This window comes from Salvelinus alpinus, chromosome 2 (genome assembly GCF_045679555.1).
Source record: "Salvelinus alpinus chromosome 2, SLU_Salpinus.1, whole genome shotgun sequence".
In the NCBI taxonomy this organism is placed as follows: domain Eukaryota; kingdom Metazoa; phylum Chordata; class Actinopteri; order Salmoniformes; family Salmonidae; genus Salvelinus; species Salvelinus alpinus.
In genome coordinates, this window is record NC_092087.1 from 117,417,655 (window position 1) to 117,423,654 (window position 6,000).

At 38.6% G+C, this 6,000-nt stretch overlaps 9 non-coding genes across 9 annotated transcripts; all 9 read right to left on the reverse strand.

Annotated features, from left to right (window-relative positions):
• Nucleotides 1-41: 41 nt before the first annotated feature.
• Nucleotides 42-114, reverse strand: trnam-cau (transfer RNA methionine (anticodon CAU)). The gene has a single exon. It is a non-coding gene; the product is annotated as a tRNA-Met (tRNA).
• Nucleotides 115-1,427: 1,313 nt separating this feature from the next.
• trnam-cau (transfer RNA methionine (anticodon CAU)) lies at nucleotides 1,428-1,500 on the reverse strand. The gene has a single exon. It is a non-coding gene; the product is annotated as a tRNA-Met (tRNA).
• A 276-nt stretch (nucleotides 1,501-1,776) lies between these two features.
• On the reverse strand, nucleotides 1,777-1,849 carry trnam-cau (transfer RNA methionine (anticodon CAU)). The gene has a single exon. It is a non-coding gene; the product is annotated as a tRNA-Met (tRNA).
• A 276-nt stretch (nucleotides 1,850-2,125) lies between these two features.
• trnam-cau (transfer RNA methionine (anticodon CAU)) lies at nucleotides 2,126-2,198 on the reverse strand. The gene has a single exon. It is a non-coding gene; the product is annotated as a tRNA-Met (tRNA).
• A 277-nt stretch (nucleotides 2,199-2,475) lies between these two features.
• Nucleotides 2,476-2,548, reverse strand: trnam-cau (transfer RNA methionine (anticodon CAU)). Its single transcript has one exon. It is a non-coding gene; the product is annotated as a tRNA-Met (tRNA).
• Nucleotides 2,549-3,174: 626 nt separating this feature from the next.
• trnam-cau (transfer RNA methionine (anticodon CAU)) lies at nucleotides 3,175-3,247 on the reverse strand. The gene has a single exon. It is a non-coding gene; the product is annotated as a tRNA-Met (tRNA).
• A 276-nt stretch (nucleotides 3,248-3,523) lies between these two features.
• On the reverse strand, nucleotides 3,524-3,596 carry trnam-cau (transfer RNA methionine (anticodon CAU)). Its single transcript has one exon. It is a non-coding gene; the product is annotated as a tRNA-Met (tRNA).
• Nucleotides 3,597-4,899: 1,303 nt separating this feature from the next.
• On the reverse strand, nucleotides 4,900-4,972 carry trnam-cau (transfer RNA methionine (anticodon CAU)). Its single transcript has one exon. It is a non-coding gene; the product is annotated as a tRNA-Met (tRNA).
• A 276-nt stretch (nucleotides 4,973-5,248) lies between these two features.
• trnam-cau (transfer RNA methionine (anticodon CAU)) lies at nucleotides 5,249-5,321 on the reverse strand. The gene has a single exon. It is a non-coding gene; the product is annotated as a tRNA-Met (tRNA).
• Between the last annotated feature and the right edge of the window lie 679 nt (nucleotides 5,322-6,000).

The following is a 6,000-nucleotide window of genomic DNA, read 5'->3' on the forward strand; positions in this document are numbered from 1 at the left end:
TTCCTCTTCAGCCAACACTGTAATTTTACATAAAGCTTTCCTGCCCCGTGTGAGGATCGAACTCACGACCTTCAGATTATGAGACTGACGCGCTACCTACTGCGCCAACGAGGCACAGTTTATCAGTAATTCGAAAGAAAAAAATATCGATACCGACCTTCAGATTTTGACAGTGACGTTCTAACCACCGTGCCAAAATGTATGGTCTGAAAGTCCACAACACCTGAGAAATAAACAATGATTTCATTCTAAAGTAAAAAATATAGATATGGACCTTAAGATGTGGTATCCACCTTGACAATAGTATGTCTTGTCTTAAAGTCCAAGAACAATGAGAATTAATTTTTACTTCCTCTTCAGCCAACACTGTAATTTTACATAAAGCTTTGCTGCCCAGTGTGAGGATCGAACTCACGACCTTCAGATTATGAGACTGACGCGCTACCTACTGCGCCAACGAGGCACAGGTTATCAATAATTCGAAAAAGAAAAAATATCGATAACGACCTTCAGATTATGATAGTGACGTTCTAACCACCGTGCCAAAATGTATGGTCTGAAAGTCCACAACACCTGAGAAATAAACAATGATTTCATTCTAAAGTAAAAAATATAGATATGGACCTTAAGATGTGGTATCCACCTTGACAATAGTATGTCTTGTCTGAAAGTCCAAAAACAATGAGAATTGATTTTTAATTCCTCTTCAGCCAACACTGTAATTTTACATAAAGCTTTCCTGCCCCGTGTGAGGATCGAACTCACGACCTTCAGATTATGAGACTGACGCACTACCTACTGCGCCAACGAGGCACAGTTCATCAATAATTCGAAAGAAAAAAATATCGATACCGACCTTCAGATTTTGACAGTGACGTTCTAACCACCGTGCCAAAATGTATGGTCTGAAAGTCCACAACACCTGAGAAATAAACAATGATTTCATTCTAAAGTAAAAAATATAGATATGGACCTTACGATGTGGTATCCACCTTGACAATAGTATGTCTTGTCTGAAAGTCCAAGAACAATGAGAATTAATTTTTACTTCCTCTTCAGCCAACACTGTAATTTTACTGCCCCGTGTAAGGATCAAACTCACAACCTTCAGATTATGAGACTGACGCGCTACCGACTGCGCCAACGAGGCAGAGTTTATCTAAAATTCGAAAGAGAAAAAATAGCGATACCGACCTTCATATTTTGACAGTGACGTTCTAACCACCGTGCCAAAATGTATGGTCTGAAAGTCCACAACACCTGAGAAATAAACAATGATTTCATTCTAAAGTAAAAAATATAGATATGGACCTTAAGATGTGGTATCCACCTTGACAATAGTATGTCTTGTCTGAAAGTCCAAAAACAATGACAATTGATTTTTAATTCCTCTTCAGCCAACACTGTAATTTTACATAAAGCTTTCCTGCCCCGTGTGAGGATCGAACTCACGACCTTCAGATTATGAGACTGACGCGCTACCTACTGCGCCAACGAGGCACAGTTCATCAGTAATTCGAAAGAAAAAAATATCGATACCGACCTTCAGATTTTGACAGTGACGTTCTAACCACCGTGCCAAAATGTATGGTCTGAAAGTCCACAACACCTGAGAAATAAACAATGATTTCATTCTAAAGTAAAAAATATAGATATGGACCTTAAGATGTGGTATCCACCTTGACAATAGTATGTCTTGTCTGAAAGTCCAAAAACAATGAGAATTAATTTTTAATTCCTCTTCAGCCAACACTGTAATTTTACATAAAGCTTTCCTGCCCCGTGTGAGGATCGAACTCACGACCTTCAGATTATGAGACTGACGCGCTACCTACTGCGCCAACGAGGCACAGTTTATCAGTAATTCGAAAGAAAAAAATATCGATACCGACCTTCACATTTTGACAGTGACGTTCTAACCACCGTGCCAAAATGTATGGTCTGAAAGTCCACAACACCTGAGAAATAAACAATGATTTCATTCTAAAGTAAAAAATATAGATATGGACCTTAAGATGTGGTATCCACCTTGACAATAGTATGTCTTGTCTGAAAGTCCAAAAACAATGAGAATTAATTTTTACTTCCTCTTCAGCCAACACTGTAATTTTACATAAAGCTTTGCTGCCCCGTGTGAGGATCGAACTCACGACCTTCAGATTATGAGACTGACGCGCTACCTACTGCGCCAACGAGGCACAGGTTATTAATAATTCGAAAAAGAAAAAATATCGATACCGACCTTCATATTTTGACAGTGACGTTCTAACCACCGTGCCAAAATGTATGGTCTGAAAGTCCACAACACCTGAGAAATAAACAATGATTTCATTCTAAAGTAAAAAATATAGATATGGACCTTAAGATGTGGTATCCACCTTGACAATAGTATGTCTTGTCTGAAAGTCCAAAAACAATGAGAATTGATTTTTAATTCCTCTTCAGCCAACACTGTAATTTTACATAAAGCTTTCCTGCCCCGTGTGAGGATCGAACTCACGACCTTCAGATTATGAGACTGACGCGCTACCTACTGCGCCAACGAGGCACAGTTCATCAGTAATTCGAAAGAAAAAAATATCGATACCGACCTTCAGATTTTGACAGTGACGTTCTAACCACCGTGCCAAAATGTATGGTCTGAAAGTCCACAACACCTGAGAAATAAACAATGATTTCATTCTAAAGTAAAAAATATAGATATGGACCTTAAGATGTGGTATCCACCTTGACAATAGTATGTCTTGTCTTAAAGTCCAAGAACAATGAGAATTAATTTTTACTTCCTCTTCAGCCAACACTGTAATTTTACATAAAGCTTTGCTGCCCAGTGTGAGGATCGAACTCACGACCTTCAGATTATGAGACTGACGCGCTACCTACTGCGCCAACGAGGCACAGTTTATCAATAATTCGAAAGAGAAAAAATATCGATACCGACCTTCAGATTTTGACAGTGACGTTCTAACCACCGTGCCAAAATGTATGGTCTGAAAGTCCACAACACCTGAGAAATAAACAATGATTTCATTCTAAAGTAAAAAATATAGATATGGACCTTAAGATGTGGTATCCACCTTGACAATAGTATGTCTTGTCTGAAAGTCCAAAAACAATGACAATTGATTTTTAATTCCTCTTCAGCCAACACTGTAATTTTACATAAAGCTTTCCTGCCCCGTGTGAGGATCGAACTCACGACCTTCAGATTATGAGACTGACGCGCTACCTACTGCGCCAACGAGGCACAGTTTATCAGTAATTCGAAAGAAAAAAATATCGATACCGACCTTCAGATTTTGACAGTGACGTTCTAACCACCGTGCCAAAATGTATGGTCTGAAAGTCCACAACACCTGAGAAATAAACAATGATTTCATTCTAAAGTAAAAAATATAGATATGGACCTTAAGATGTGGTATCCACCTTGACAATAGTATGTCTTGTCTGAAAGTCCAAAAACAATGAGAATTAATTTTTAATTCCTCTTCAGCCAACACTGTAATTTTACATAAAGCTTTCCTGCCCCGTGTGAGGATCGAACTCACGACCTTCAGATTATGAGACTGACGCGCTACCTACTGCGCCAACGAGGCACAGTTTATCAGTAATTCGAAAGAAAAAAATATCGATACCGACCTTCACATTTTGACAGTGACGTTCTAACCACCGTGCCAAAATGTATGGTCTGAAAGTCCACAACACCTGAGAAATAAACAATGATTTCATTCTAAAGTAAAAAATATAGATATGGACCTTAAGATGTGGTATCCACCTTGACAATAGTATGTCTTGTCTGAAAGTCCAAAAACAATGAGAATTAATTTTTACTTCCTCTTCAGCCAACACTGTAATTTTACATAAAGCTTTGCTGCCCCGTGTGAGGATCGAACTCACGACCTTCAGATTATGAGACTGACGCGCTACGTACTGCGCCAACGATGCACAGATCATCAGTAATTCGAAAAAGAAAAAAATATCGATACCGACCTTCAGATTTTGACAGTGACGTTCTAACCACCGTGCCAAAATGTATGGTCTGAAAGTCCACAACACCTGAGAAATAAACAATGATTTCATTCTAAAGTAAAAAATATAGATATGGACCTTAAGATGTGGTATCCACCTTGACAATAGTATGTCTTGTCTGAAAGTCCAAGAACAATGAGAATTAATTTTTACTTCCTCTTCAGCCAACACTGTAATTTTACTGCCCCGTGTGAGGATCGAACTCATGACCTTCAGATTATGAGACTGACGCGCTACCTACTGCACCAACGAGGCACAGTTTATCTAAAATTCGAAAGAGAAAAAATATCGATACCGACCTTCATATTTTGACGGTGACGTTCTAACCACCGTGCCAAAATGTATGGTCTGAAAGTCCACAACACCTGAGAAATAAACAATGATTTCATTCTAAAGTAAAAAATATAGATATGGACCTTAAGATGTGGTATCCACCTTGACAATAGTATGTCTTGTCTGAAAGTCCAAGAACAATGAGAATTAATTTTTAATTCCTCTTCAGCCAACACTGTAATTTTACTGCCCCGTGTAAGGATCAAACTCACAACCTTCAGATTATGAGACTGACGCGCTACCGACTGCGCCAACGAGGCAGAGTTTATCTAAAATTCGAAAGAGAAAAAATAGCGATACCGACCTTCATATTTTGACAGTGACGTTCTAACCACCGTGCCAAAATGTATGGTCTGAAAGTCCACAACACCTGAGAAATAAACAATGATTTCATTCTAAAGTAAAAAATATAGATATGGACCTTAAGATGTGGTATCCACCTTGACAATAGTATGTCTTGTCTGAAAGTCCAAAAACAATGACAATTGATTTTTAATTCCTCTTCAGCCAACACTGTAATTTTACATAAAGCTTTCCTGCCCCGTGTGAGGATCGAACTCACGACCTTCAGATTATGAGACTGACGCGCTACCTACTGCGCCAACGAGGCACAGTTCATCAGTAATTCGAAAGAAAAAAATATCGATACCGACCTTCAGATTTTGACAGTGACGTTCTAACCACCGTGCCAAAATGTATGGTCTGAAAGTCCACAACACCTGAGAAATAAACAATGATTTCATTCTAAAGTAAAAAATATAGATATGGACCTTAAGATGTGGTATCCACCTTGACAATAGTATGTCTTGTCTGAAAGTCCAAAAACAATGAGAATTAATTTTTAATTCCTCTTCAGCCAACACTGTAATTTTACATAAAGCTTTCCTGCCCCGTGTGAGGATCGAACTCACGACCTTCAGATTATGAGACTGACGCGCTACCTACTGCGCCAACGAGGCACAGTTTATCAGTAATTCGAAAGAAAAAAATATCGATACCGACCTTCACATTTTGACAGTGACGTTCTAACCACCGTGCCAAAATGTATGGTCTGAAAGTCCACAACACCTGAGAAATAAACAATGATTTCATTCTAAAGTAAAAAATATAGATATGGACCTTAAGATGTGGTATCCACCTTGACAATAGTATGTCTTGTCTGAAAGTCCAAAAACAATGAGAATTAATTTTTACTTCCTCTTCAGCCAACACTGTAATTTTACATAAAGCTTTGCTGCCCCGTGTGAGGATCGAACTCACGACCTTCAGATTATGAGACTGACGCGCTACCTACTGCACCAACGAAGCACAGATCATCAGTAATTCGAAAAAGAAAAAAATATCGATACCGACCTTCAGATTTTGACAGTGACGTTCTAACCACCGTGCCAAAATGTATGGTCTGAAAGTCCACAACACCTGAGAAATAAACAATGATTTCATTCTAAAGTAAAAAATATAGATATGGACCTTAAGATGTGGTATCCACCTTGACAATAGTATGTCTTGTCTGAAAGTCCAAGAACAATGAGAATTAATTTTTACTTCCTCTTCAGCCAACACTGTAATTTTACATAAGCTTTCTGCCCCGTGTGAGGATCGAACTCACGACCTTCAGATTATGAGACTGACGCGCTA